The following is a 9160-nucleotide window of genomic DNA, read 5'->3' as shown; positions in this document are numbered from 1 at the left end:
TCTATTATGAACGGTATTATATAATGAGACTAAGGGGTTGTTTAGGGCGCTACGATGATATAGGATGTGGGGAGTTCTGATGTCTGGAGAGTTCTGATGTCTGGGGTATTCTGATATCTGCATTTGGGTGTGTAGAGTTGTTATGTCTGAGTTGATATGTCTATGTTTGGGTATGCAGAGTCATTATGTCTGAGTTGATATGTATGTGTTTGGGTGTGCTGAGTTGTTATGTCTGAATTCATATGTTTGTGTTTGGGTGTACAGAATTATTATGTCTGAGTTCATATGTTTGTGTTTGGGTGTACAGAATTATTATGTCTGAGTTCATATGTCTGTGTTTGGGTGTGCAGAGTTGTTATGTCAGTGCTATCTGGTTCAGTTTTTGTACTCTATAATAATTTGCCTATATGAACACTATTTTTTTTAATCTTATAATCCAATTATTGTATCCATCCTATTTGGAATAAGACAATGATTGCATTTTTTTTATTCTTTCCAATTTCAAGATATGGTATACAGTTTAATTTTATATTATTCATTCCAAATTTCTTATCAAAGAAAGCCAAATGACTTTACAAAATAGTGTTAATTTAGACCGGATATAAAATTCATTAAATTCATTCCACTGATAAAAAAAAATTAGACCAGATATGAAATTCATTAAATATATTCCCCTCAAAAGATTTTACATAATTTGATGGCCTTATACATGACCATTTAACAACTTGGTTAGAAATATTTTCATCCATATCTAAGGGTCACATACCATAGGCCATTTGTACATGTCACAAAAAATCAATGAAATTAAAAACCTATGGTATAAGAGACTAGGGGAAGTTAAAAAAAATAATAACAAACCAACTTGCAAACACCAACAAAAAAATTAATTAGTCAGGCCCAACAAACGCATGTAATACCTTTTCCTTAATGGTGGTGGAATGGCTAGAAAACCATTTGTTTGCTGAATATCATTCACCAACAAATCTATAAGGCTCAATTGATTGTCCTCCTCTAAAACCTCAACTTCGTAGATCTGTTCGATGACCTCCTGATGCCTCTTGAGCTCCAATTCAAATTTCTCTTTCTACCATTGTACAAGTTTCTCCATTTTCTTTCCTACACGTCCATTGTTGTGCGTACAATGTCAAGCATTTCAGATTGGAAGGGAGTCCTCTTGCGTTTCATTCCTCTGATATCGTTACTTGATCCAGTATGCCTACTGATGGGTGTATCTGGGAAAACCTCATCCATCCCATCAACGTTGCTCATTAACCTGTGATCCCAATCGAATATCCTCCAAATGTTCATCTGTTGTAGATGTTTGATCGTACGGGGTGTCATTGCCTTCACCAGTGGCCCTATCTTTCCCAAATACAATTGAAAGCTCATCATAGTGGGGAAATCGTTTGTGTCTCAGACCCTCCGCGTTGGGATGGGACTACAAACAGGAACATATATTATATTAGAACATGATATTATATAAGATAGAGTTCACTATTGTAAGATAATAATACTATAATGTGTTCACTTACCCGAAGCCATACATCGAAAAACTCTTTCTCTACTTCCACACATTTGAACTCATCGTTCCAACCAAATCCACTGCATGCATTACTCAGCATATTAGCGATTGCACAATATTATCGCTTTAAAAATCTAACCTCACACTCTATTGTCGACAGCCTGATGGAAGAGCTAGGAATTTTTTCCGTAAGTAAACGTTGTAGCTATTGTAGATAGCCAGGCTTGAATGCTCCATTATCAGCTTGCCAACCTATTTCTACCAAGTGTAATAGTGATTCCACTAATCGTGCATCTTCAACCTTTGTCTAAATATGTTTTGTCATTTTCTCACATCCTGCCATTTAGCTACATACGTATAACTTAATAAAATAAATTGGGCACAGTTAGATAAACAAAGTTTGAGTACAAATAACATAGAACATGTTTCATCATTCACATGAACCAATTAACACAACATAAATTAAGATAATTCAATATAGTTAGATTGTTTGAACCGAAAAATAACATAGTCTAAAAGTAGGAGGAAGTTATTCATAGTAAAGCTAATTGAACAATAAACTTTGTGTTTATGATTCTCGTTCCCATACGTCGAACATTTCCATCTCTAACTCATCCCTAAAATTGGTCCATTCGTTGGATGTTTCAATAAATTGTATATTTTCATCGCCAAGCTCGTTAGATGTAGAATCTTCATCATCCGTTGTTCCAAAAATTGTAGTCTGGCCCATCTCCCTTATTATCAGGTTGTGCAGCAGGCAACATGTTGTTATTGTTCTATATTGGATCTTAACTGGGTAGTAGGACTTCCCATGTAGTATCGCCCAACGACCTTTGAGTACACCAAATGCTCTTTCTATGCAATTTCAAGTGGATGAATGTTTCATGTCAAAAAAAATCACATGGATTGGTCGGTGCATTTCCAGCACCATGCCATTCTGAAAGATGGTACCGCTCTCCTCTATATGGTGCCAATAATCCCTTGGCATTGGGATATTCAACATCACATAGGTAATAATAACCTAGGCATGGTATACATAAAATTGTTGGAAAACTATCTACTCTTGAATCCAAACAATGGAATCACAAAAGTCTATACCCTTAGGAACCTTCAACCTCGTGTGGTCGAGAAATTGCACCCCTAAGCACTCTAGAATCGGCTACAGACCCTTCCCACCCTGGTAGCACAAATATGAACTCACCAGTTGGTGAATAGATGACAAGCACATTCGTGGCTATCTTACCTTTCCGGGTACGATGGCGGGGACGATCAGCTTCACTTACATTGACCTTTATGTATGTGTCATCCAATGCACCCAGATAGTTCTATACGGGATCATATGTTGACAAAGGGATAAACATTTCCTAGTTTTCTAAAAATCTAGAACCTAATATTTAATTGGGAGTGGAATTAAAATTGTTGTAATACCTCAAACCACTTCCACCTATTGTCAGTGCAGTCACTTGTGACAGGCTCCGGTTTTTTCAACAGTAATTTATAAAGTTATAGTACTGCGGTCAGAATGGACCTAAAATGCCTTGAAACAATTTCACCAGACCATGCGAACTGTCGCCCAACTACTCGGTTCTTAATGTCGTGCACTAAAATGTGAAGAAAAATTGCCACCATCTCTTGGACTTCAACGCATTGACTAAGTGTCAAACGACCAGTGGTCCTAAGCATGTTATAAAGGATGAAGAAAGTCCATCTATTCATTTGTGTGCTCTCGCGACAGCAGACGTCATTCTCATAAATAAGCCGAAAGAAGTTTAGCTGTCTAATTTGATGTCTAATGTAGGAGGGCTGGTTCTCTATTTTACGATGGTCATTTAGTAATAAAGCCAACGTTAGGAATAGTTGTCGTTGGGACGCGGTGATGATTGCAATGAGAGTAAAGACTTCTTCATTTTCCATATTTTAGGATAGAAACCTAAATCCCTAGGATACAAAAGAAAAACTAGTTTTATCAAGGATGGATCTAAATTGAAATACATTACTACAAATTCATGAGTTATTTGATAGTTTAACTAGTAAATTGGTAAATTAATCATTTCATCCTTAAATCCATAGATAAAAAAAAAAAGGTAAGAATTTACATTTGAATTATATTAAAAATCTATAATTTACATTTTATTAATCTATTCACAAGTTGGTCAAAGGTATTGAAAGTTGTTGCATTAGCCATAGTTGATCAAAAGTCCATATTTGTTTCAAATCTTTACTGAGAAGGAAACGTTTCAAAGACTATTTTTAATTCAATAATTTACATGGTGCAACTAAAATGAATAGTTACTTAATTAAAACATGATTATATTAATTAAACATTTCAAAATTATATTGATTACTACAAATGAATAAATTAATTAAAGACATCATTATATGAATAGTTAATTAATTGAAGACATGGTTATATTACAAAGATAGTTTAAAAAATGTTTCAATTTTTTTTAATTAAACATGATTATATTAATTACTAAAATTGAATAAATTAATGAATAAATTGATTAGAATAGTGATAATTGACCATAATTTGTATATTGATAATTTATACTAAAATAATGAAAAATGATTAGTTAATTTGTATATTGATAATTTATACTAAAATAATTAAAAATGATTAGTTAATTTGTATATTGATCATTTATACTAAAATAATGAAAAATGGTTAAATAACATAAAAATCATATTGAAGAGTACAAACAATTACTATGTCAAAAAATGATTCAATTTAGATTATAATTAATAATAATTAATATGATTTTAACGATTAGATAACCTCCATTAAAAAAAAAAAAGCCATATTGTTAATTTGAATTTACAAAATTAATTTATCGAAGGTCAATTTGGGTATTACGATTACTAGTAGCATCGAAAGCATCTAAAATTGAAAAATTAATAAACAACCTATTACACAAAAATTGATAATGCAAAAAATGTTAAACAGTGAAAAATTAATAAACAGTCAATAAGACCAAAAAAAAATGTCAAACAGACGTGTAAACAATGAGGCACGCCAAAAAAATACAACTAAAATGGAATATAGGGAATACAAAAACAAAAACAAAAACAAAAAGTAACACACTAACTGCAAACTAATTGAATGTTCTCGATTAGTATAGGTTATATAACAAAACAAAAAACAGAAGTTAGAAAAAATCTACAAATACTTAAAGTGTAAGAAGAGAACTAGTTGGAATGGAGAAGTACCTATGTAACTTTGATGAAGTAGTCTTTGGATGGAGAGTCCACGGGTTACCGAATCAAAACACAATGAGGCACCCTACCACCCACCAAAGAACCAAAAGTTAGGAAGTTAATAATATGAGAATAACAAAACCAAAGAATAGAAAGTAGAGAAGGAGAAACCAAATTAAAAAACTTACCAGATTAACAAATTAAATCTCGGACAATGGAGGCTCTCAACAAAGAAAGAAGGACCAATGTTGTTATATAGGAAGAGGGGTGGTTGTGATTAATAACAACCCCTACAAATATTAAAAACTAAATAGTGTGACTGGCCTCAGAATTATCATGTAAATGAACTCAAATCCAATTAATAAGTTGGTTAAGTCATTAATGAATCATGGGTAGTGGAAATATGCAAAAAAAAAAAAAAAAAAAATGATGGTGTGCATTTTAATAAATGAGGTTGGTGGACAGTTTAATAAATGAAGTAATTAATAATGCATAATATTGAAAATGTGCAAAAAAATTAATAACTAGGACTAACACAATTCAGGGCATTAGGATTAGAACAACAAGATATAGAATAGAGAATTAGTAGGTAAATTTACATAGCTGGAAAATCAAATATACAGAACAATAGAGAACGAAAGAACGATAGAAAACGAATGCATGAAAATGAAAATTTGAAGGGAAAGACAGAGAAGAAGACACAATTCAAGGCATTAGGATTAGAACAACAAGATACATAATAGAAAATTAATAGCTAAATTAAACATGGCTGGAAAATCAAATACACAAAACAACAGAGAATGAAGGCATGAAAATGTAAATTTGAAGGGAAAGACAGAGAAAAATACACAATAATGGCATTAGGATTATAACAACAAGATACATAACAGATAATTAGTAGGTAAAATAAACATGGCTGGAAAATCAAATACACAGAACAACAGATTATGAAGGCATGAAATGAAAATTTGAAGGGAAAGACAGAGAAGAAGACACAATTCAGGGCATTAGGATTAAAACAACAGGATACATAACAGAGAAATAGTAGGTAAATTAAACATGATTGGAAAATCAAATACACAGAACAACAGATTATGAAGGCATGAAATGAAAACTTGAAGGGAAAGACAGAGAAGAAGACACAATTCAGGGCATTGGGATTAGAACAACAGGATACATAACAGAGAAATAGTAGGTAAATTAAACATGACTAGAAAATCAAATACACAGAACAACAGATTATGAAGGCATGAAATGAAAATTTGAAGGGAAAGACAGAGAAGAAGACACAATTCAGGGCATTAGGATTAGAACAACAGGATACATAACAAAGAAATAGTAGGTAAATTAAACATGACTGGAAAATCAAATACACAGAATAACAGAGAATGAAAGCACGAAAATGAAAATTTGAAGGGAAAGACAGAGAATAAGACACAATAAGGGCATTAGGATTAGAACAACACGATATAGACCAGAGAATTGGTAGGTAAATTAAATGGGTTGGTAAATCAAATACACAGAACAACAGATAATGAAGACATGAAAATGAAAATTTGAAGGGAAAATGAAATACACAGAATATGGCATGAAAAATAAAATACACAGAACATGTTTAGAGAAATTAATTATGGCATGAAAATCAATTACATAGAACAGAGGATCGAGGCATGGAATTGAAAATTTTAGGAGAAACAAAATAGAGACTTATAATTGGTCGATCTAAGGTTTAGAAAATGAACCTGAAGTGGACAATGTTCTCCCCTACCAAGCTACAATTCCTTCAACCAGTCCCTGACATGCATTCAACGATCGATCGAAGCAACACCGAGGACCAAAAATAACTCATACAATGGGTTATGGGTGAACGGAGGATCGTCAAAGTGGCAAAGACATGGTTGAGGCCGAGATTGAAGCAATGAGGGAAAAGTGGAAAACATTAGATATGTGAGAAAACAACAGATCTATGAAGAAAAGAACAAAAGCGAGTTGAGGATGATATTGAGGAAAGGATTGAAGCGGCTAGGGTTTTATGCGATGGTTGAGAGAGATGTGAGAGGGAAAGGGGAGAAGGAGATCTGAGGGAAACGAAGGAGGGAAAGGGTAGATTCGAGATTGAAAGGATGATTTATGAGAAGGATTCGCATAGTGAAAGGAGAGACGTACAAATTTATGACATACAAAAGCGAGAAGACAAAATGGTAACATACGAAAGCGGGTTGAGGATTAGATTGAGGAGAAGATTGAAGTGACTAGGTTTCAGACGATGGTTAAGAGAGGCTTGAGAGGGAAAAAGGAGAAGGAAATCTGAGGGAAACGTGAGAGGGAAAGGGGAGACGACTAGAGGAAAGAGAGACATCTAAGAAAGGGGAAAGGGAGAGACGCGTTGAGGGAAAGGGGAGAGGGAGACACATCTGAGAAAGGGGAGAGGGTACATCCCCTCCAAATTCCCATTATTGTTTGCAAACCAATTGGGCTGGACTTTTAAAATTGGTGATATACAAAAATGGGCCCCCAAACATGAATATGACATAGGAATCACTGAGTTTAAAACTCATCTTGCGCCCCCACACACCCTAAGCATTTCATGGTCTGGTCTTATACAAAATCTTTTGTATATTATAGAATATCCTCGCTCGCATGTTTAATACATGAATGATCAGGATCAAATTATTTGTAGTACTTTACAACATTTGTAACACCTACAAAGCGGGTCATACTCGTAGTGTTACCAGGATAAGGTACCCAGCCTTATCTATATACTACAGACTATTTAGGTTATTACTTAAACATGATCCACCTATATGTCTCCACATACATGTTTAAGTTACAAAAATAACCTTGGATGTTAGTTTATTGGTTTGTGGTTACAACTAAAATATCACATATTTCATAGACAGTGTGAATAAAATATCAAATATTATTAATCACATATAAGTTTGTTCATACAAGGTTTACAAACTATAGAACCCTATGAGATTAGAGTATCAACCCCAACAGTTTTAGCTTAGAACTTTGCAAAATAGAAGGTTGAGGCTGACCTTACGAATAGGGAAGTTGAGACCAACCCAAGTCAAAGAGAAGTCAAGGGAGACCTTATGAATAGGGAAGCCGAAGCCGATCCAAACGAAAGAGATGTTAAGGTCAACCCTATAAATAAGGAAGTTAAGGCCGACCCAAGTCAAATGGAAGCCGAAGCCGATCTAAATAAAAGGGAAGTTAAGGTCGACCTGATCAAGCAATGAAATAAAGATCCATTCATTCATTAATAAAGTCGTACAACAAGTACAAGAAAGGGAAAGGTACAATATCCAAGGAAATAGAAAAACACAAAACAAAGATAAAATCAACAAGCAGGGAAGCACGACAGTTGAGAGGAACTTCAAGTGTCAGCATCAACATTCTCATCAGGAGAGTGAAAAGCGTAGGGGTGCTCACGTAAAGTTTCAAAATCCTGAGTCAAATAGTAAAAGCTCATTTCAAAATCCTAAGTCAAAAAGTCAAGCTCATACAAGATTTCTGCATTTTTGTAAAGGCTTCAGTTTCCATAAATTTCTGTTTAAGGTATGCAGTATCAGAAAGAAGACAGTTGAGGCGAGTGATGTTGGATTGAGCCTGAGCTAACTCTTCATGAGGTACGCGAGACTCCATCAGATAGTTGATACAGTTAAATGCCCATTGTCAAAACAACAATACGGGAAAAGATCGAAGAAGAAAAGACAAAGGAGATCAGTCAAAGTTAACAAACTAAAGTGGTCGACCCAACCCAAGCATAGGCTGAGGCGACCAGAAAAAAATAAAAGAGGGAGAAAAATATAAAGTGAAATACAACAATGCATGTCATGAAGGTCATTTAGAGTTCCAGAAATAGAAACAGTGGGGTTATCATATCTAGTTGGGGGAGACAGGCGCCTCGACCCTATACCTTGTTAGAGAGCAAAGCTTTGAGCAAATAATTCAGCTTTTCCACTCACCCCAGAGTATCCATAGGGAAAGTGGAACAGCCGATTTTTCGAAATCTCTTGGAGGAGAAATAGTTTCAGTACGAAATCGAGGTGATCGAAAACTTATCGGAGGAATAGGACGAGAAGGAAGATGAGTAGAGTGCTGCTCAACAGTTTCTTCATCAGTAAAGTTGGTTATGTCATCTTGTGGCCTCCTAGATGTTTCACCTGTTTCAACCCGTTTCCGGTTTCGCTTACGTCAGATTTTTTATATTGAGGCAACATTTCTGAGAATCTAAAGAATGAAGTAAAAAAAAAAAAAAAAAAAAAAAAAAAAAAAAAAAGGTCGAGGACAGGGGAGAGCCAAAAAAAGATAACAGACTGTGAGGAGAAGCAAGACCAAGAGAAATCAATATGTGTTGATGAACCAAAATAAGACTGAAGTGACTAGAGTCGTCAAGGCAAAAAACAACATCCAAGAAGTAAGGTACATTAGAAG

The sequence above is a fragment of the Benincasa hispida genome, chromosome 2 (assembly GCF_027475165.1).
Source record: "Benincasa hispida cultivar pf3 chromosome 2, pf3_genome.v1.1, whole genome shotgun sequence".
NCBI lineage: Eukaryota > Viridiplantae > Streptophyta > Magnoliopsida > Cucurbitales > Cucurbitaceae > Benincasa > Benincasa hispida.
This window is presented reverse-complemented; position numbering follows the sequence as displayed.